Source organism: Ornithorhynchus anatinus, chromosome 10 (genome assembly GCF_004115215.2).
Source record: "Ornithorhynchus anatinus isolate Pmale09 chromosome 10, mOrnAna1.pri.v4, whole genome shotgun sequence".
NCBI lineage: Eukaryota > Metazoa > Chordata > Mammalia > Monotremata > Ornithorhynchidae > Ornithorhynchus > Ornithorhynchus anatinus.
In genome coordinates, this window is record NC_041737.1 from 47,638,563 (window position 1) to 47,662,226 (window position 23,664).

At 43.4% G+C, this 23,664-nt stretch overlaps 1 protein-coding gene across 10 annotated transcripts in view; it reads right to left on the reverse strand.

The window, feature by feature from the left end:
- TSGA13 (testis specific 13) overlaps nt 1-23,664 on the reverse strand; it is a 235,058-nt gene that overhangs the window by 57,565 nt on the left and 153,829 nt on the right. For 9 of the 10 annotated variants that reach the window (XM_039913212.1, XM_039913211.1, XM_039913210.1 and 6 more), the window contains one exon: nt 1,656-1,817. The exons of the other annotated variant lie outside the window; for it this stretch is intronic. The gene's annotated coding sequence lies outside the window, so the exon portion shown is untranslated. The remainder of the gene's footprint in view (nt 1-1,655; nt 1,818-23,664) is intronic. 10 annotated transcript variants of the gene reach the window in all.

Sequence of the window (23,664 nt, forward strand, 5' to 3'; positions counted from 1 at the left end):
TCCCATTCTTCCTCTAAACCCACTCCCCTAAAACCCAGGTGAATAAACAATCAACCAAAGAACAAGATTTCATTTTCTTACGTGTGCTCTGCTTTAAATGTCCTGGAAACCAAATCAACAAACTAGAGGAAAAGTCAAGTTGAGGAAATTTTGTCCTTTCACTCAACTGAGGACTTATATGCCACACGTGCGAAATGAATGGTTCCCTTTACCTGAGTGCCACTTACGATGATTCAACAAGAGGGATTCTGTTCAATCGTATTTATTGAGCGCTTATGTGCAGAGCACAGTATTAAGTACTTGGAATGTACAATTCGGCAAAAGATAGAGACAATCCCTGCCCAATAACGGGCTAACAATCTAAACGATATACCTTGTACAAGGCAGAGGGGTAAGGGAAACATGAGGGAGAGTTTCTTGCTCAACATCTTGAACTAGGGGGTCTAAGTTTCTACCAATGACTTCCTCCTGACAAACTAGCCTTCATTTTGGTTAAATTTTAGGGATCCCAGGGCCAAAGTAAAAAACAAACAAAAAAAACAGAGACCAAATATTATTAATCACTTTCCTTATTTAATTACAGTCACATATTTTCCCCCACCCGTCCTCTTAAATTTTTTTACACCCACATAGCAACCATAGCAAATGACTTCTCTCTGACCCTGACGCCCCCTCTTTTCAGTGGAACTACTCATTAGAAAGTTGGAGAGTAGTTTTAAGATCTCATCCTAAGATCTCTGCCTCCAAACAGTGAATCAAACAGACAAGGCATGGCAGTTGTGCTCACTGATTTTTTTTTTTACTTCCTAGTCTCTCCTGCTTGATTATCTCTTGTATTGGAGACTGCCATATCCAAGGAGAGGGGGAAAAAAAGAGAAATTTTCTAACACCTCTTTCCTATCTCAGAAGTGACCTAAATTTGGAAAGCCAAAATTGGAATGTTCTTTGCCATCTGAAGAGGAAAAACAACCAGAGAGATAAAATTCTCAATTTCTGCAGGTAATGCTTCTCATATTAATAGTGTATGACTTTAAAGCTGAAGGAAAATAGGAAATTTAGAAATGGAGATATTGGATGGAATGCATTTAAGCCACCTGTAGCCCTCCTTTTCCCCCATTTCCATTTTTAATTTACTTCCTATTGCTTGTGTTTAAGAGGTCTTTCCTTTTACCTGGGGTGACATGTCCTCAAAACAAAACATCATGGGACATTTCTTTCACCTCTAACAAGAGCCAGTTACTGAGGGGAAAAATTCTTTGCCTGAAAATCTTTGCTCCCCTGCTAGGATATACTGAGGCTCTCATGAATAGCGTTTCAGTCCAGATCATAAAATCATTTAAACGCTACTTTATGTAATGCTAAGCAAGTCTTTCCTTCATGCTGATATGCCCTACAAACACTAAGCCATGCAAACATTGACTCTGAGCTTAAATTCAGAGTACTCAACCAATGCCATTGATTGATTCTGTGTGACTTGTCTGTGGGGCATCTACAAAGCCAGATCATTCTCGGTAACGTAAATATCTGCTGTGTTATGATCCTAAAAGAATGCTATGCTCACAGGCTTTCCTTTTAAGAGACAATATTTAGGAAACTGTTGAGCAAACACCTCTGAAAAAAAAACAAAACAGAAAGTATTAGACCTGTAGACTTACCCTCAAATGTTCCCCAGCTGGATAATCAGGTGAAGATCGGTCTTTCCCGGATGCGCAGGAATTATATCCCATTTGGGGCACGGGCAAATAAAAAAAGGGAGCAAGTGCCTGATCCACCTTTTTCCAGCTCATCTTATTTGCAGGCTCACAGACATTGGAATCCTTGGGGGTGAACAAAGAAAACCACAATAAGCTGTTTCCCCAATTCCTCTGAAATGAGTCAGTAGGTCAACAACTTATCCATTTTGGAGCAAGAACAATTCCCCCAAATGCCCCGCCCCCCCCCCCCCCCAACACCACCCTCCACTGTCCTGCTCCAGTTTCTTCCCCCAGGGTTTGAAGCAGCCAACCTCCTATGCGACAGTCCATCTGTTTTTGGATGAAATAGGATGGACTTCCCGAATAATATCCAATGCAGCAGTCATCTTCTTACTCAACCCGGATGCTGCCCAGTTTCGCCTGGTGTGTGCCCAGGATTAAAATGCCCGGTCAGAAGCAACACGTGAATGACTGTTTTTTTCTTAAAAAAAAGCAAACAAACCAAAAAACAAACCAAAAATAAAAATCTTGCACGTGGCTTTCAGCTTTCTGAGACCATGTCTTCATTTGTTTCCACCGGAGAGGAAGGTGCGGTGGTGGTAAAGACAGCAACAAAAGCAGTGAACTGGCAATAAAAAAAAACAAAACAAAACCAGCCCTAATACCCAGCGGACTCCCATTTCCCCTAGTTCACTCGGTATAATTAATAACCAGACAGTCCATCCTCACTCTTGAAAACTGCTTTCTTGTGTGCGTCCTGGAGCGTCTCGAAGATGAATAAAGAGCATTTAGGAGATGAGGATATTGCTATCCCTCCTTTAAATCCATGACTCAAGACGTTGAAAACTGGTTTAGTAATAACCTCCGAAAACTACCTCCTCCTCACAGCAGACAACATTTCTTGTAGCTAGCGACTGACTGCACAGGAAATCACCAGCTACTGGCAACGACTCCACAATTCCAAGAACTCACACATTCAGGGGTGTATATATAGGAAGACGGCAGGCCGATAAATTAAAGTCCAGAACTACTTTTACTTTCCCTCTCAATAAGATTTTTTTTTTTTTTAACAAAAAGCAAGTTTCATTTTGATCTTGAGAAATCTGCTTGATGAAACCACTAACTGAAAACCTGCCCATGGTAAATTGAGGGATTTCACAATATTCATTTCAAAAAACTGTAGCTATTCATTTCTGGAAATGATTCACTGGAAAAGAATCGGCAAGAGGGAGCAGGGAGGAGTACATTAATTTTTAGGAGACAGCTTGACTCTGAGGAGCAAACAAAGACCGCAGAGACAGCAGCCACGTGTGTTGGTGACCACCACCGGCAGCCCCCTGAATCACCGGACCACAAGATGACTCGCAATGACCAATTTCCTCTTGTTTCCGCACTCTCCTTGTACCAGGCCTCTTTGGTATGTTCTGCATCTAATCGCTCCACTCCGTGGACATTCTCATATAGATCAATAAGGCCTGAGTTCCGTTCTCAGCAACGTCAGGCCAGCGATGTGCCAACCTTTGCTTTGAGTCACTTCTCAACTGCTTGGACGCCGTGAGTAACAAAGCATATGGATGTTTGCTTCGGGCGAGTGGCATGGAAAAAAGCTTTGCTTCTCTCCTTTTTATGGAACGCAGATCGAGAGGGAGCCAAAACCGTGGAGAAAAGAAGCAACTCTGGTGCAGAGTACAACAGGCAAAAGCAAAATTGCTTGCAATACGATTACTGTTTAACCAGAAACACCTAATTTTAATTTGGTTTCCGAGCGCCAGTGCCATCCAAACTGCCAAAAGAGAAACGCATCAGGAAAAAAGACATCTCACAAATGCTTAGACCTTCACTGCGCGTGACAAGAACAGTAATTAAAAAAGACCCAAGAGAACTAATTTGGAGCTGTTAGAAAATTAACCCTTCGGGGAATAGGTACAAAAACATTTTCTCTTCTCCCTTAAATTCTCACTTCAGAGTCGACTAAAATTCACAAGCAGGGTCAGCTAAGTTTCACCCTAAACCATCACCTACTCATAAACCCTTCTGTAGTCACTCTCATACTATCTGGGAGAGGATTTTTTTCTGCTCCAAATATTTATGAGTTCAGCAAAACACTTATTTACTACAAAAGTCATGTTAAAAGGGGAGTGAAATAGTTTCCATGCCCAAACGTGCTCTAAGATGTGGCATACCGCTGAAATAGATGACTTGTCTGCTGCCCTGTCAAAAAGGACAGGTGAGTTGGCAAAACCATCTGGAACTCAAACTGGGGCAGATTAATAAACACTGACTGGAGGAGAGGATGACGGTAATGATGATGGAAGGTTTCTGTAGAGGTTCAGGCCTCTGCGCTACAAAGCTAAATACACTCAGTTCTGCCACAAAGCAGATTTTCAATAAGCGTTTTGCCTAAAAGGCAATTGGGGAATTAAGGGAGCATTGTACTAATGGTGTGAGTCTGTCTAGGTCTGGTGTGCTATGTTAGAGAAGAAATTGTGTATGTGGTTACGCCACTGAAATGGTAAATGCTATAGTTTCCAAGAAGGTCACCCTCACGTTAACTGGAGAACTGGGTATGATCCCTTCAATTGTTTGGACAGTGCTACATCTCCCAAGTGCTTAGTACAGTGCTTTGTACACAGTAAGCGCTCAATAAATACGACTGAATGAATGAAAGGTACGACATTCTCATTTTCTGGCAGCAACTCAAGATGGTGAGAAAAGGAAGGCTTGAGAGGCTTTTTTTTAATGGTATTTGTCAAGCTCTTACTATGTGCTAGGAACTATTAGCACTAGGGTTGATATAAGCTAATCAGGTTGGACACAGACCATGTCCCTTGTGGGGCTCACCGTCTTAATTTCTATTTTATATATGAGGTAACTGAGGCCCAGGGAAGTTAAGTGCTTGCCCTAGGTCACAGAGCAGACAAATGGCAGAGCTGGGATTAGAACTCAGGTCCTCTGACTCCCAGGCCTATGCTCTTTCTACCAGGCCTTGCTGCTTCTCTTGAGTTTCTGGGGGAAAGAAATGGCCCTAAAAATAAAAATAAAGCTGAAACAGCTAATCATATGCAGTATTAATAGCCCCATAATTTCAAACACATTTTGGGATATTCCCCTATAAAATGAAAAACTTCTCAAGAGCAGGGACCACGTCTTTTACTTCTTTTGTTCATTCATTCCATCATATTTACTTAGTGCTTGCTGTGTGTAGAACACTGTACTAAACACTTGGGAAAGTACAAAACAACAATAAACAGTGACATTCCCTTCCCACAGTGAGCTTGCCAACTAGAGATTTTGTTTCCCAAAGCCACTATTAAAGTTCCTCTGCACATAGTAGGCCCTCAACTTGGGACAGTGATGATGAGATTCCTTTGAATTGACATGAAGAGCAATGAAATTATCTTTGATCTCTGCCCCAGAAAGTACATTTCCCAAATTGAATGTACTCTTCCAATCCATGCCATAAGTATGGCTTAAAAAGAAAGGCTCATAATCACCTGCAGATAACTATTTAAATTACAGGTCAATGATAAATTAGCACACACATCTAATCGGGATCAAGAAAATGCCGTGTCAGGTCAGAATCTGTTCAGCTCATTCCCCTGTGCACTCTATGATGGTTCTTTGGGACTTTCAGTCTGTCTCAGTTCTTTCAGAGAGAAATACGTGTCTTTTGTTACCAAATCGAAACAATATGGGCCCTTGTTTTGGGTGGTTTGAGGTTCATTTCTTTTTGAAAGACTACGTAATGATACTTGGCATGGAGTTCTTTGAAAAATATTTTTCACACTATTTGGGAATATCTTGGACTTTAAAAGTTGCCTTCCTACTAATAAACTTACTTCTCCCATACAGACTTGGATTCTCACTTAGAGAGAGCTCTGTTGTTGGAGGGGTAACTTTTGTTCTGTGCAGGGCACTTTGGTAGTGTCCTCTAAAGCGCTGGGTGGTCAGGACTGTTCTTTTTTTCTAAAGGAAAGAAAACAACTATTCAAACCCAACTATGAAATACATGCTTTGAAAATAAAAAGAGAGAACTGTAGGCACACAGATAGGGCGTTTACAAAGTAAGAGGGTAAATAGTTTTCTTTTTAAATCCTCTGGAGGGAAATTGTCTGCCTGTACACAATCAAAGAGGGTGAATTACCCAGAGAACTGACTGCCAAATCCTCTAGGTATTTTCTGCAGTGTAGACCCAAGGCCAAGTGTTATCAAATGGCTTTCATTATAATAACTATTTGCTCAAAACTTCTGACAAACACACATACACAAACTAGTTAATGGTCCCCAGCTCTGCTCTAACCAGAGGGAAGGTTTTCTTGAATGAAGTGAAGGAGGAGAAGAGGAAAAAGTTGTAGGTAGATTAGTCATTTCTACCCGTGAAAACGTATCCTCTCTTTCCATTATTTAAAAATACAAGAGCACCAAGTTGCTATATTTTTCCATCCTCTTTCAATTAAGTTAAACATTGTGGAACTCTGGAACTCCTGAGTTTTCATGATAAGTGATACTAAGGGGACTACTTTCATGATAAGTGATACTAAGGGGACTACTTTCTCTGGTTTAAAAATTCATTTTGTAATTATTCAAACCCTGAAAGTTTGAAGTGGCACATGTGTCCATGCTGAAATAAGCTCTCCTAATTCTAGGTTGTACAACTAATGTTTTGCCTGGCATCTGTGTGGTGCCACTCTCAGAAATGGCAGTCAGATGTGCTGCTTCCTGGCTACAAGCCCCTTTGATTTAAGTTTAAAAAGAAAATACCTGACTATCTTTTATCTACTCCAGTGCTTAGTACATTGCTTGGCACATAGTAAGCGCTTAGCAAATACTATAAGTTATTATTAGGAGGCAAATGCCCTATTTTTCCACTTTTCCTCAACCACAGCAAAAAGCAATTACGATGATTAAACTTGCAATGATCAGTTTAAAAAAAGAAATTTTCTTTATTCAAGAACAAGCAATAATGTATTGTATTTCCCATCCTAGTAATGCTTCTAATAATAAATGGACAGTCAAACAATGATATACGCATACCGTAACTGCATAATTCTTGCTGGAACAAATGTATTGTTCAATTCACAAGTTTCCTAAAACTTTTTCAAACGTACCTTCAAAGTAACACAAAACTCAAGCATTTATCATCATTATCATCAAGAGTTATTCACTGAGTGCTGACAAGGTGCACAGAAGGACACTTCAAAGCTCGAGTGGGCAATGATTTTGACCAGAGGCGCACTTGTGTGATTTTGAGGTTTTGGAGGACTTCCCACAAGATAAACTATCTTGATCATCAGGGTCAGGTGGGGGTAAATGGGAGGAGAGAAAGTTTAAACTTCTAAGTGCAGTTGCTTCTTCCCAGAACGCTCCTTAAAGGCTTCAAGCTAGCTACCAATAAAATTTGCAAACACAGCACATCACCCCCCTTGACCCAGAGAATAGCAATATGAGGAAGGAGGCTATTGATTATACCAGAATTGGGTTAAGTACTATCTGGGGTGGAAACTTGGTTTCACTGACACTGTCCTCTCCTGGTTTCTCCTCCTATCTCTCTGACTGCTCCTTTTCGGTCTCTTTCGCTGGCTCCTTCATCACTTTCCATCTTCTTCCCATCCTCAGTTCTGGATCCCCTTCTACCCTCCACCTCCACCCTCTCCCTTGGAGAACTCATTCACTTCAACGGCTTCAACAACCCTCTCTATGCTGATGATTCCCAAATCTACTTCTTCAACCCCATCCTCTCCCTTCTCGGCAGTCTGGCATTTCCTCCTGCTTTCTACTTGGATATCCCGCTAACAACCTCAAACTTAACATCTCCAAAACAAAACTCCTCATTTCCTCATCCAAACCCTCTCCTCTCCTGATTTTCTCATCACTACAGAAAATATCACCATCTTCCCTGACTCACAAACCCGTAAACTTGGCATAATCCTCGACTCATCTCTCTCATTCAACCCGCATGTTCAGTCTGTCACCAAATCCAGTCAGCCTGACCTTCATAACATCTCTAGGCTCTGTGCCTTCCCTCTCCATCCAAACTGGTACCATGATAATACATGCACTTATATCCTGCTTCCATTATTGCAATCAGCCTCCTCTGCTTCCAGTTTCTCCCAATTCCAGTAGTCCATATTCCATTCCACTGCCTGGATCATTTTTCTAAAAAATCATTCTGTTGCACATCTCTCCATTCCTCAAAAACCTTCAGAAGTTTAAATAATAGACACCATTGTACCCCTTATAGTTCACCTTAAAATCTAGTTATATTGGAAGGCAAGACAATGAGCAATCAACATAGATATCTAGATAGATCTATCTAGAGCTAGACAGATATATATCTATGTTGATTGCTCATTCTCTTGGCTTCCATAGCTATCTCTTTCTAGCTATATATAGAGAGCGATATCTAGAGTTCGGCTCTGCAATATTCAGATTGGCTGGTGGGCTCTTAGGTGGCTCTGGGGCCATTGTCTGGATGAAGTAAAGTGATGAGTGTAAAAGTGAGCCCAGCCAGGCAAAAGGCAGGGGGTATGGAAAAATGGGATTGGCCTGGTGAGGAAAGACTGGGGACAAGGAGACGAGGAAACAGACACCTGGGGGGGGGGGGGGGGGGGGGGCGCTAAACCAGAGAGGGTGGCCGAAACCACCCCTCTCTCAATCAGACAAGGACCAGCTAGAGTGCTAATATACTGTCTCAGGGAACTCAGCTGTTAACATGGTTTCAATTACCACTTCTAAGCAGATAGCTTTGATGTCTACATCTTCATTACTGATTCCTCAGTGCTTTAGAATTTCTTGTTTTCTTAGGCTTTAGGGATATCTCCATTTGAACGACCCCCTAAACTGAATATGGTCCTACCTAGTTTTTCTTCTCTCTTCCCATTCCCAGTTTTCCAATCATTGTTGACAATGCCATCATCTTATCACACAAGCTTGAAACCTGGTAGTGGGTCTCCTCTGGCTTCTCTCTGTTATTTATCTTTTTTAAATGGTGTTTGTTAAGCGCTTACTATGTACAAAGAGCTGGGATAGATATGAGTTAATTGGGATGGATACTGTCCACCTGGAGCTCACAGTCTTAATCCCTATTGTACAGATGAGGTAACTGAGGCACAGATAAATTAAGTGACTTGCCCATGGTCACAGAGAAGTGGAGGAGCTGGGATTAGCACCCAGGTCCTTCTGACTCCCAGGCCTGTGCTCTATCCACTAGGACATGTTGTTTCCTATACTTATTTTATTGTGTCTAACTCCTGCCATTCCTTCCTTTACAATATTTCCTGCATCCACCTTTCCTCTCCTCCATGACAACCACTACCTATTGGCTGGTTTACTGAGGAATCCCTCTCAAGTTCTCCCCACCTCAGACAACTCTCCTCTTCAGTTTATCCTGCAATCAGTTACATAGATTTTAACCGATGAGGAAGCTGAGGTTCAGAGAGGTTAAGTGACTGTCAAAAAGTCACACAGCAGGCTAGTGGTAGTTACGTGACTAGAAGCCAAGTAGGTCTCCTTGTCAGTCAGACCCAGGCTATTTCCACTTCATCATTCTGCTTCCATAACAGAAGCAGTGTGGCTTAGTGGAAAGAGCACGGGCTTGGGAGTCAGAGGTCATGGGTTTGAAACCTGATTTTGCCACTTAGCTGTGTGACCTTGGGCAAGTCACTTAACTTCTCTGTGCTTCAATGACCTCATCTGTAAAATGGGGATGAAAACTGTGAGCCCCACGGAGGACAACCCAATTACCTTGTATCTACCCCAGCGCTTAGAGCAGTGCTTGGCACATAGTAAGTGCTTAACAAATACCAATATTATTATTATTATACTAACAGCATTATATACTTGGTTGTGTACCCCTTAAGCACTTTGATATCACCCCAGCCCCACAGTACTTATGAAAACATCCTTATACTCTGAAATTCCCCTTCCTGCAATTTATTTTAATGTCTGTCTTCCCCTCAGAATGTAAGCACCTCAAGGGCCGGGATTATGTCTACTAACTCTATTAAACTGCACTTTACCCAACGTTTATTGCAGTGCCTCGTTCACAGTAAGCACTCAATAAATACCACTGACCGACACATCAGCTTTCAACGATGCCCATTAGGGTTAGCACTATCTTCCTCAAAAATCTCCCCAATTTTCTCATTGCTTCTCTTGTTAAACAAGAACTCAAATGCCAATCCATCCATGGAATTTATTGAGCACTTACTGTGTGCACAGCACTGAACTGAGCACTTGGAAATGGACAATATAATAGAGTCTAAATGGAGAGACAGATAATAAGAATAATAATAATGGTATTTGTTAAGCGCTTACTGTGTGCCAAGCACTGTTCTAAGCACTGGGGTAGGTACAAGGTAATCACGTTGTCCTATGTGGGCTCACAGTCTCAATCCCCATTTTACAGATGAGAGAATCGAGGCACAGAAATGTTAAGTGATTTGCCCAAAGTCACACAACTGACAAGTGGAGGGCCTGGGATTAGAACCCATGATCTCTGACTCCCAAGCCCGTGCTCTTTCCTTCTCATAAATTACATATAGTGGAAATGGCAGAGTGTTATACTAGGTATGACAATCAGATCTTTAATGCCACATGCATGTTTCTCAGCACAGTGCTCTGCACAGTAGACGTTCAATACTGTCGATATTGATTTGCCAAGGAGTAAGTTGAGGAGGAGCAATGCACAGTGGGGCCTGAATTGTAATTTGAAGGAAAAAGGGAGATGGTATAGTGCAGAGGAACATGGAGAATGATCAACACAGAGTCTGAAAGCTTGTTGGGAGTGAAAAGTGGGCTCTGAGGATACTGAGGTATTCGAGAGAATAAATCCTTCAATTTGAGGGTTTATGTAACTCACTTGAGAAATACCTCCTCTAGAAATGCTGTTTTTAAGGTCAGGCGCTGCTTCGACCCGGTCACGAGTCGGCCAAAAAATAAAAAGGCTTTCCAAAAACAATGCTATTTGATGGCAAGACGGCTATGGCGAAATGGATATTCAAATCTATTCTCAATACAGAGATAGCATACAGAGTCTTGGAAAATACTCCTCTGTTAAAACTATAGATATTTAAAAGGTATTCAGCTTCAGCCTGGTCTGCCCCCACCCCACTTTTTTAAAGTCTCTTTGCCTGTGGAAAACTTCCTGCATTGTGATCATAAAATCACACACTATTGACTCCTGTCACAGCCATTCACACACTTCCTGTCATAAAAACCCAAACCTTGCCGGAACATAAAAAAGTACAGGTAGAAGGCGTCTACACATTCGTTATTACCATAGCACGTTTTTCCAGAAGGCAGTTACACAATCCTGGGAAGGAACAAACCACCCCTCTTGAGAAAAAAAGAGTGAGGTCTGGGTGACTAATTCCATTCAGGGCCAAGGAATAAATCTGAACTGCAAAGTCGGGCAGCTTTTATCCCGGTTGAATTGCAGTTTCCTGGAGTTCTGGGAAGAAGCCTCTAAGGGCCACTGTTCCCCTTGGGCCATAACCCACCTGTTGAAATCACTCCCAAGGCACAGTACCACGGGGATTCCACAGCTCATGTGTGGGGTGGGTGGGGTTGGTTTCTTCTCATATTTTCTCTAAGGCCTGCCTGCTTGGTGGTGTTTTCTTGTTTTGTTTGATTTTTCAAATGAAAAGCACCTCTAAATTCCCAGGTTTCCTGTGTGTCAAGGGGAAAACAGAACTGGTGTACGCTTAGTACGATGGGAGAAGGCATGTGTGAACAGATTTGTTGACAGAACAGGACCCAGGGAAGTCTGTCTCCATGTTCCACAGCAGGATCTAGATAGCAAAAACAAACACACACAGGCATAGTGGAAATGGCCAAGGTTGCTGCTCTAAGTCATGCTTTGATTCCAACATCACGATAACAACTTTCAAAATACCACCTCGGTGTGGCTAAACACCACTTACTCTACGACTACGACTTGATTTTATTAAGGAACTTTGGCAACCTACTGAGCAACCTACTTTGTATGACAGTGAGAAAGGAAAAGAGGAAAAAAAAAAGCCCACCGTTGTAGAATTTCGAGTTCACCTTTTGCTTCACCAAACATGCTTTAATCCAAAGGACTGTCATTTCTACCTGCTAATGTTTCAGCTCTTCTTCAAAGATTCTTCCACTAGCAGTTTTAGTCCTTTCTTTGATTTAGACACTAGATGGCAGAAATTTCTCCTCAGGGGTTATCAGAAAGAGTTCTTGCTTAATTAGGCAGAGAACAGTTAAATGATATGGAAATATTCAAGATAGTGGTGCTGCCAGGAATTCTGCATGCAAATCTGTGAAACATTCCATCCTTTTCAACATCTTTAGAATCTGTCCTTTCCTTTCCACCTAAACTGCTACCACGCTGATCCAAGCATTCATCATATCCTGACCTGATCACTGCGTCAGCCTCCTCGCTGACCTCCCTTTGTCTCTTCCCCTCCAGTCCTTCCGTAACTCTACTGTCCAGATGTTTTTCTAAAAAAAGTTTAGTCCACATCTCCCCGCTACTCAAGAATTTCCAGTGGTCATCCATCCACCTTGGCATCAGACGGAAACTCCTTACCATCGGCTTTAAGGCACTCAATCAGCTCTTCCCTCACCTCACCTCTCTGATCCCTTACTACAAGCCAGTCCACTCACTTCACTCCTCTAATGCCAACCTATTCACTGAACCTAAATTTCATCTATCTTGCTGCTGTTTGCCCACGCTCTCCCTCTGGCCCAGAACTCCCTCCCACTTCATATCTGACCTATCACGACTCTTCCCACTTTCAAAGCCCTCCTACAATCACATCTCCTCCAAGAGGCCTTGTCCTACTAAACCCTCATTTCTCCTACGCACCCTCCCCTTTGTGTCATCCACAAACTGTACCCCTTAAGCCCTTGCTTTTCATCCCACCCTCTAATAACATGATATTCACCCTACTTTCAGCCCCGCGGCACTTAGGTACATAACCTTACACTCTGTCATATCTCTTATCTGTAATTTATTTGAATTTCTGTCTCCCCCTCTAGACTATAAGGTCCTTGGGGGCAGGGATCTTGACTACCCCCTCTATTGTGCTGTATTTTCCCAAGTGCTTAGGACACTGCTCTCTGCACAAGTAAAAGTCTGACACCACTGACTGAGTGATTTTTAAATTAATGCACCAGAAGTCCAGAATGGTATACTTGTGGAAAAGTTTGGCATGTTGGATGATACATCTCTCAGGATTAGGATGGATGTCAAAGTGGGTGACCCTCTTATGGCTCTCTCGGGATCCCCTGATGCCACTGTGGACCATAAGTCTGAGCAAAGAGTCACTAAACAATGCTCTTATGTTGGTTTATAATAATTATAACTGTAGTATTTGTTAAGTGCATACTGTGTCCTGAACACAGCACTGAACAGCTGGAATAAGTACAAGATAATCAGGTCAGACACAGTCCCTAGCTCATATGGGGTTGGCAGTCTAGGTAGGAAGGAGAACAGGTACTGAACTGTCATATTACAGATGAGGAAACAGGCACAGAGTAGTTAAGTGACTTGCCCCAAGGTCACTCAGCAGGTAAGTGGCAGAGCTGGGATTTGGGCCCAGGACCTGCCTCCCAGTCCTTGCTCTTTCCACTAGGCCATGTTGTTATGACTCAACTGTAAGCTCCTTGAGGGCTAGCGTACTCTCCAAAGTGCTTGGAATAGTGCTCCGCACACAGTCAGTGCTTGTTAAATATCACTGATTGTACAGTTCTGCTGCAAGTCTAGATTAATTACCTTTAGATAATATATAAAAACAACAGTTATTTTGAATTTCAACCAGGCTGAATAATCCAGGGACCTCTTCTTTAATGGGTTGGAAAATGAAAATACGAGATTTGTAGTCAGGAGAGTTGTGACCCCCTATTGCAACCCTAAGGTGACAGAGGAGTAAACTAAATGGCAGCTTTAAGTTTCACTTACGTGTTCTTTAATCAGAGACATTGGTATTTTTTTTTTTGTATCTAAAATCCCAAGAGTAGGGTACAGAAGAAGAAAATAAATACCAGGGTCTCCAATTAGAGTATGCAGACAATTTTACAATGCAATAATAACAGAAAAAGTGAGACTTGGATGGCAACTCTTCTGCTCAGGAGACGCTTTGGGGTGGTGGAATGCTTGTTTTGGATAGAATCGGGTGGATGGTATTTTGTTTCCTCTATTCAACCGGGTCACCCAGCCCTGGAATGCACCAGGTCAGCCAGAGACGCAGAGCGTTTCAGATGCCTGTACAGAGGCTCAGCCGCTCCATCAATGCAAGGAGAGGCGACTGTTTCCTTTCTCCCTGCTTTGAATAGCACCCTTTACGTCACAAGCAGTGGGAATCCACCAAACTGAAGGGACTAAAACAAGGCACCACCCAAGCTGCAAGGCAGCTCCAAGGCCCCATTTTGCTGCCACGCACTGCATTAGCATGTAGAGTTTTAGCTAGTTCAAATTCCTCCCTAATTCAGCTCATGTAAAAATTGAAAGCCGTTGGCTTCAAATGGAATTTCATTGCTATTTCTCAGGCCTTTGACCAGGGCCATCAACTAGAACATTCATTCAGTCGCAATTATTTGTATTTATTGAGCGCTAGAAGATGTGGGAGGCACCTGAGATGGTACTTCTGAGTAATGCAGGAGGCGTGGCCATTAAGATTTTTCCAGCAGTTCCTGCTTTATTTTAGGTTGTCTGTGGGGGTGAGTACTCCCCTTGAGCATGAGAACCGGTGAAAAGAAAGTTTCTTCCTCTTGTTTCAAGTGCTCCAGGCTCCCTGGGGGGTGGTCAGGTTTCTGCCAGATTCATAACATGAAGTGGTCCTGTAATCTCACATGTGTGAACCCCAAGGTGCTACTGATAGTACCAGCAGTTTCTCTTATCCTCTATTTTGACTGCTGTTAGTCTGGATGCATGAGAAAGAATGAGGGGATGACTGCGGGAGAGACTCAGGTAGTATTTCAACTACCATCTCTATGTAGATAACTCCCAAATCCAGCTCTACAGTCCTGACCTCTTTCCCCTTCTACAATTTCCTTCTGTTTTTAGGATATCTCTACTTGGATAGCCCCCAACGCCTCAAACTTAACATGTTCAAAACAGAACTCCCCATCTTCCTACCCATAGCCTCTTCTCCTCACCCCAACTTTCCTATCACTGTAGAAAATATCACCCTTCTCCCTGTCTCCCAAGATCGTAACCTTGGCATTATCCTTGACTCACCTCTCTCCTTTGACTCGTGTATTCAGTCTGTCACCAAATCCTGTGGGTTTGGTTCTACCTTCCCAACATCTCTAGAACTCACCCCTTCCTCTCCATCCAAATTGCTACCACGATGATCCGAACACTTGCCATGTCCTGCCTCAACTACCGCATCAGTCTCCTCACTGACCTCGGTGCCTCTAACCTCATCCCCATTCCAGTCCATACTTCCCTCTGCTGCTACAATTTTCAAAAAAAAAACAAACAAAAAAACTGCTCTGAGCCCAACTCCCCACACCTTAAAAACTTTCAATGGATGCCCATCCATCTCGACATCAAACAGGAATGCCTCAAAACGAGCTTCAAGGCACTCAATCAGCACTCAATCACTCTCCCCTCTTACCTAATCTCGCTCATCTAGCACTCTCCCCCCAACACTTTACTCCTCTAACACCAACCTATTCACTGTCCCTGGATCCCATCTCTCTTACAGTCGACCTCTTGCTCACATACTCCCTCCTGCCTGGAACTCCCTTGCCCTTAATAACCATTAGATCACAATTCTTCCACTCTTCAAAGCCCTACTAAAATCAAATCTCCTCCAAGAAGCCCTTCCCTGACTAGTATTTTATTGTCCCTTCCTCTGTTTCCCTTCTGTATCATCTACATACTTGGGACTGTACACCCAAAGCACTTTGCTGTTTATCTCCACCCCCTCAACACTTAGGTATATATCCTTATACTCTGTTTCCCCATCTACAATTTATTTTCAAGTCTGTCTGCCCCTCTAGATTGTAAGCACCTTAAGGCCAGGATACACACATTCTATTGTACGCTTGCAAGTTCTTAGCATTGTGTTCTGCAAACAATAAGTGCTCAATAAATACCTCTGATTGACTGTGAAACATTGAGACCACAGGAATGCAGTTTCTCAAGAAGGTTTTTTCCACCTGAACTACATATTTCTGGAGAAATTTAGATGAATTTAGAGCCATTAACCTGGGTTGCTCAGGCTGTTTCAAGCAGTAGCAAGGTTTTCCTGAATGTTCAATCGTTTGTTCCATCCTGACAGAGTCTGTAATTAACCACAGCTTCATTCAGGCCTGGGGACTGCAAGCCAATGTGTCTCATGTGTGCTAGATACCAAGGCAGGTGTTGGAATAAATTGGGGAGGAAATTCTGAACTTTCAACTGTGAAGAGCTCATTATCAATTATTCTCCTAGAAGTGTAATCTGGACCAGCCAGCAAGAATTTTCAACAGTTGTTTAAAAAAAAAAATAAAGGTAAGACAAGAAAAGAAGGGGGAGGAGGAGGAGGGGAGGAAGGATACACAAATTCAATACTGAAGATACTAACCCCAGATGCTAGAGAAGCAGTGAGGCTTAGTGGAGAGAGCACAGGCTTGGGAGTCAAAAGAGGCTTGGCTCTGCCACTTGTCTGTTGTGTGACCCTGGCCAAGCCTCTTAACTTTACCGTGCCTCAGTTACCGAACCCGTGAGCCTCATGTGGGACCTGGACTGTGTCCAACCTGATTAGCTTGTATCTACCCAGGGCCTAGTACAGTGCCTGCCACACAGTAAGCACTTAACAAATACCAAAAAACCCCACAAAAAAACCCTAACAGTACAACCTAATTAACTGATGCTTAAACCATGGTGCTTAGCACACAGCCATCAGAGTCTAATAGTCATAACAATTTAGCACCCATTGCATATTTAATGATTGCTTTAATTGCTTACTTTTGTTTTTATTATTTGCATCTAAGATTTTCTCTTTTATCTATTTTATATTGGTCAATATGTGCTCTTTTGTCTCTTCCAGTAATAATAGGTTTTGGAGGGCAGGGACCTTGTCTTCTAACTTCTGTTATATGTCACCCAGATGCCTAATACTGAGTTCTGCACACAGCAGGCTAAAAAAAACTACCGCAGAAGTATACCCTCCTCTTGCAGAGAAGCAGCATGGCTTAGTGGACAGGATACAGTCCTGAGAGTCAGAAGGTCCTGGGTTCTAATCCCGGTTCCACCGCATGCCTGCTGTGCGACCTTGGGCAAGTCACTTAAGTTCTCTATGCCTCAGTTACCTCATATGTAAAATGGGGATTAAGAGTGTGAGCCCCACGTGGGAACAGGGACTGTGTCCAACCTGATTAACTGGTTTCTACCCCAGTGCTTAGAACAATGCTGGGCACTAAGTAAGTACTTAACAAGTACCATCATCATTATACTAAAAATTTCTGCTCTTAGTTTTGATCAGCATCAACATTACCAAACACCTCCGTAATGAATACCGACTGGTCCCTCTCAGATGGCCTCATCTGGAAATCCAGAGAACAGCAGGGGAGACGAGAAGAAGGGAGCCAAGAAGGAAGAGGACAGGCTGGGCAATAAGAGGACTGGAGCAAGGCATTGGCAGTTTTCCCCAATCCTGATGTTTCCGTCCCACTGGGTTACCTGACAGGAGCCCTTAGTGATTCGACAACCAGCTCCTTCCAGGACTGCTTTGTTTTCAAAGAAGATGGGGACCAGAACAGGGTCAAATTCTACTCCATGACTCTCATTTATTGAATTCAGCTCCAGAGTGCACTTATTCTGCTACCCAGAGTGTCCCGAACAGTATGTTCCCGGCAGGTAACACAGATCCGAAGCTGACCTTGATGCCCTGTCAAGCAGCATGTTCTAATGGATAGAGCACAGCCCTGGGACGCAGAAGGACTGGGTTCTATTCCTGGCTCTGCCATTTGTCTGCTGTGTAACCTTGGGCAAGTCACTTTACTTACCTATGCCTCAGTTTCCTCATCTGTAAAATGGGGATTAAGACTGTGAGCCCCATGTTGGAAAATGGTCTGTGTCCAACCTCATCAGCTTGTATCTTCCTCAGCACTTAGTACAGTTCCTGGCAACTAGTAAGCACTTAAAAAATACCACTGAAAAGTAGAGTTTCTTCCCTAGCTCTAATTTATATTAAAGACCCTTCTCCTATTAAATTAAAAAATTTTTTTAAGAAATCATTAAACCAGAGCTCCACGATCACGATTCCACCATCAAGATTTCTCAGGTTATCAGCGGCCCCAGAAAGAATGATCCTTTAAAGGGTAGCGAGTGAGCAGTAAGTAAAATTATACTTCCTAAATTCAAATGGCACTTTTAATATTCAAGGTTTCCCCTACAGTGAGCAACATGAACGTCTCGAGTTTTAAGCTGCAGTTTTTGAAGTATCTATATATCGAAAGGAGGAAAACTGATCAAACATAATGTAATTCAAATCCTACACGTCTCCTCTTCAAGGCAAATGGTGTGGCCATCTGGGCCCTTGAAGGAGCCAGAAATATCTGGTGAGATCTAGATTTCCTACATCATAAAAAAAGTACCATGTCCAATTTTCTTCATAAAAGACCTAGAACCAATCTCACGCTGATGGGATTTTGGGGGGGGGGTGCTTCTTTTAAAATGATTTCTCCCATGTCTGAAATTCAAATATACATAGCAAATCACATTATCATTCACAACTCTGAGCCATCCAGCTCTCCATTTACCCAGGGCTCTATCTTTTATAAAAAAAGGCATTTGAAAAATGGCTCCTTGTCAGCTCATGTCAAAATCCTCCAGAAATTGCTTAGCAGAGATCTGAAAAATATATTTATATATACACACACTCCACCCTACTCAAAGGCTGATCAAGCACAAGCTATACAGTAAGCTTGAATTCTTAGCTCAGTCATTTCCCCTCTCTCTAGTACCGTCAACCGATTTGGAATAAATCCCTGAAAAGATTTTATAAACTGAAGTTTCTTTACAAAACCCTTTTCTGAATCCCAAACCCAGCTGTCCCAGGAAGAACAGCTTGCTCTCCTGCCCCTCTCATCTGCTAAGAGTGTCTGATGTGGGCGTAGAGGTGCCGTACTCAGTATTCCCCACACATAGCAAGTGCCCCGCTCTGGTTTATCATAACTCACCCTCACAGTCACCACAGCCTTCAGAGTACAGTACTTCTCTTTCACCGAATGCAACTTTTCCTTTCTAGGAAAGACTTACTTTAGAAACTTACAAGAACCTTTGGGAAGCCCCGTTTTACTGTTTCTATTCAAGTCTGAACTGTAAAACAAGAAAGGCTTTATTTAGTTGGTAGGTTGTAAAATTTCCACTGACTTCCAGATCTTGTAAGGCCTTTGGGGCCAAGGATAATAAAGTTAGACCACCTTTAGAGTCAACCCGAGTTGTTCCAAGGGCACTTTTGGTAATCGGGAATTTCAGGTTTACATGGGCTGCCTGGTTCACCTAAATCCCTTCAGCCACCTTTCTTTCACTGGGTGAAGTTATTAGAGGCATACAGTCAAAAAGATGAAATACAGGAGAACTGTGGGCTGAAAGCTGATCAGGTGATAGGAAAAGAAGATTGAGACACCCTACCCTTGTAGAGAAAAATCTCTATTTCCAGGAAAGCGGAGCCCAAATGAATAAACTCAAATACTCTGGATAATTGAATTGATTTCTACCCTAAACTATTAAAATTACAATTAAAAGTCTTTCCTAGGTTAACACAACTCTACCTTTGATATGGTGCAGCTGGATGCCAGAGTCAGTACTCCAGAGAACACCAAGGACACTGAGATCCAAGCCTGCCTCAATCAATCCATCAGTGGTATTTATTGAGTGCTTATCATGTGCAGAGCACTATACTAAGTGCTCGGGAGAGAGACAACGCGGCAGAGTTCAGAGCCATGAACGCTGCCCACAAAGAGTTTACAGTCTAGAGGCAGAGATGGGCATTCAAATAAATTACACATAGGGTTAAATGCCAACTTACCGAACCTCAGTCTTGTCTAACTTACCACCGACTCCTTGCCCATGTTGCCCCTCTCACCTCAAACACCCCCTGCCCTTGACAGCCACTATCCCCACCTTCAAAGACTTACTAAAATTACATCTCCTTCAACTAAGCCCCCACTTCCCATATCCTCTGTCCCTTCTGCATCACCTATGCACTTGGATCTGTAGCCTTTGAGAACCTGATATTCATCCTACCCTCAGTACTTATGTATATATCCATATAATAACATACGGTATTTGTTAAGCCCTTACTATACGTTCCGATTGCTGGGGTAGATGTAAATTAATCAGGTCAGACCCAGTCCCTGTCCCACATGGGGCTCACAGTCCTAATTAGAAGGGACAGTGGGTACTGAATCCCCATTTTTACAGATGAGGACATGCAGGTACAAAGAAGTTAAATGACTTGTCTAAGGTCATACAGGAGGCAGGAGGCAGAGCCGGAATTAGAGCCCAGATCCTCAGACGCCCAGGCCCGTGCTTTTCCCACTAGGCCACGATCCTTCTCGCAGAAGGCCCTATGTTGTTCATCAGTCGGAAACCTTCACCACTGATGGCAGAGCCCAGGTCGCCAGATTCTCAGAACGGTCCTTTTCCCACTCCACCAACAACAGAGATAAAGGGACCTCAATACCATCTAACTGAATTTCCTACATGAGCAAAATCCAGCTGCAGGAGGTTTCCCTGTCAGTATCAAGCAGCCAATCCCAAGCCTACCATAAGCAGTCTACTGTGTTCGGAATTGCTGTTTACTTCTGAGGCCCGGCTTGCCGTCCCTCACCATCTATTAACGCTTGACGGTGTGCATTACATCAATCACACTCTTGCCCACAACGCTAAAGCCCAATGGCAAAGACATCTGGGTGGCCGGCGGGGGTGGTTACAGCCTGTGATTATTGATGAGATTTCTCCACGTCTATTATACAAGAACAGAGAGCTGCTGTGCATAACTCTGGGTGTACTGAGACGAACAGCCTACTCTCCTCGTTTGCTCCGTCTTAGAGGAAGGGCTGGTGGAGTGTGAAAGCCGCCACACTTAATATTCTCCACATTTAGGGAGCTCTCCATTCCAGTTTATCATAACTCACCCTAGCAGTCATCACAGCTTGGGTGGTATTACGCTTTCACTGAATGCCACTCTTCCTTTCTAGGAAAATCTCACATTAAAAGCTTACACAAACTTTGGGGAAGCTCTGTAATACCATTGCCATGTTAAGATGGTCTCAAACAACAAAAACCTCTTTCACCCTTGCAAAGCTATACACGCTCCATATTTTAGAGCACAATGGATGAGTGATTTCCTCAGAGTCTGATTTTTTAAATCCTTGAGAATAGACTCTCAATTGCAAATATCGATGGAAAAAGCAGAGGTGTAAATTATACTACGCACTGGATAAGCCATAGCCAATCAGTCAATCGATAACATCTACTGAGCACTTCTTGTGTGCAGAACACCGGACTGCATGCTTGGGAGATAACAGCAGAATTAACTAACGTGTTCTCAGCCAGTCACTAACACATACCCACTCAAACACGCCACCCCCATTCAGATACAGATCCACTCGCACACACATTCCCACAAACTTACCCTTAACTGGAGCATTTATAATTTTGTTTTGATTTTTGTATTCTCAGCTCCAGTGACACCCGTACTCTCCTGCTGGCTACTCTAGGCCCAGACATTTATTTATATTAGTGTCTGTCTCCCCCTCTACATTGTAAGCTCGTTGTGGGCAGGGAATGTGTCTGTTTATTGTTATACTGTATTCTCCCAAATGCTCAGTACAGTGATCAGCACACTGTAAGCACCATTCCCAGGCCCTACTTCAGCCCCTGCAATGAGGTACAGTGAGATGCTGACACACAGGCAATAACTACCCACCAGAGAAGCATGGGCCTGGAGTCAGAAGGGCCTAGCTTCTAATTCCACTTTGCTGCACCACCTTGGGTGAGCCACTTAACTTCTTTATGCCTCAGTTACCTCATCTGAAATACGGGGATTAAGTTTGGGAGCCTCATGTGGAACACAGACTGTTTCCAACCTGAACAGCTTGTATCTACCCCAGTGTTTAGTTCAGTGCCTGGCAGATAGTAAGAGCTTAGCAAATACCATTTTAAAAAAAGTCAGTTAAGACAGCTTATCAGGGTGTAGGGAAGCCTCCGCTACTCATTTGGGCCTACCATCCCAAGGAGACAGTGTACATGGAAGATGTTCTTCAGGGTAACCAGACTCTGGCAAAAGACAGTCCAACCACCAAAGCGTCCCCAAGTCCTGGATGGATGCAAGATGAAGTCACCTGGAGCCCCAGAATAAATCCTGGCCCGGTCAGTGCCATCACTGTCTGGGGCTCTTGGAACTAGCTGCTGTCCCTGGAGCAGGGACTGAGGAGTGAGAGCTACCCCAAGGCCGGAAGCGGTTCCTCAGGAGGTTGCAGGGAGACTTCTCTGCTCTCTGATAAGCTTTCTATTGCCTCTTTGGCCAGCCTGCAGGCCAAGAGCTAGGGCTGCCCAAGAATATGTACTTCAAGGAGTGGGACAGGGTTGGCAATGGGATGGTCAGACAATCGTATTCACTGAGCCCTTACTAAGCGCTTGGGAGAGCACAGAAACATTCCCTGCCCATAACAAGCTTACAGTCAAGAGGGAGCGACAGGCATTAATATAAATAAATGTCTGGGGCTAGAGTTGCCAGCAAGAGAGTACGGGTATCACTGGAGCTGAGGCTACAAAAATCTTATCAAATTCAGTGGTTTGCCCATAGTAAATGCTCAATATATATCATCGATTGACTGACTGTACCGTAGCTAGCTAATACCGTAGCCAGTCAACTAAGTGGTTGCAAATTCACCTACTGGCCATGATGACACTGTCTATCCACTCGGCTTCTTCCACTTTAGATTTGTTCCGCATGCTCCTTGCTGAATTTACCACCCTTTAAGAATGATCAATAGAGTACATACATAACCCAGAAACTGAATCCTTGGCAGGGGTAGATCAAGGAGGGACAGGTTTTCAAAGACCTGCTTTTTAAAGTGGGATTCTTCATTTTATGTTGTCTAATCAAGGTCGATATTATGAATTTGCTTGTAAATTACTTAACTGTTTCCCTTTTTCTCTTCCCCACAGAGCTTCCTATTGTTGCCTCTCAGCCAAATCTTTGTCCTGTGTTAGGGTTAGATAAAACTTGCACCCAGGAGGGTGGGGCCCAGTACTCTGGTTTCTGAGAAAAAAAAAAAACTTCTTTGGTAAAATAACATCTCACAGTTAACACACTTCTTAATCAATGGCAAGCGTGTCGCCAGGGGCAGAGTCCAACAACAGAACTGAGAGTCAGGCAGGCTCGCGGCGTTTTGAAGCGAACTGCACAAGCCTGCCATTGTCTGGCTCCGTGTGGAAGCGGACGCCACCTAAACACTAGCCTGTGTGTTCCTGATCTCGCAACGTGACCCGCTGAATGAAACTTCAAGTGCTCTAAGCACAGCCTGTGTCCCGCCACACCCTCCCCAAAACTTCTGGAGATGGCTGCCCGATGGCTTCTGTAGGAAACTTGGGGATCTGGCTGGAACATGGATTTCTCCCAGAAAAAAACCCACCAAAAAACAAATTTAAACAGATGGATAGATTTCAAAGCATCTGGTCAGAGAAGAGGTCCACACATGCTTTTCCACTTTCTCCTTACAGTGCTATCTCTCACCTTGGCTGCAGGGAATTGCAGGTGGGGGGGCCCGGGGGATAAACGTCTATCACACAGAGGCTGGGCAGAGAGGCACCAGCTCTCACTGGTCGCTCAATACATCTCTGTCCTCCTGGCACCACCCACATCGTTCCTGAGCTGGAACACTCCCATGCAGTCATCGCCAGTTACAGCAAACTGACTGTTGATGTGATGTGTGTGATCCACTACCCGCTAGGGACTGGGGCAATCCAGCTCACTGAACCAAGAGTTCC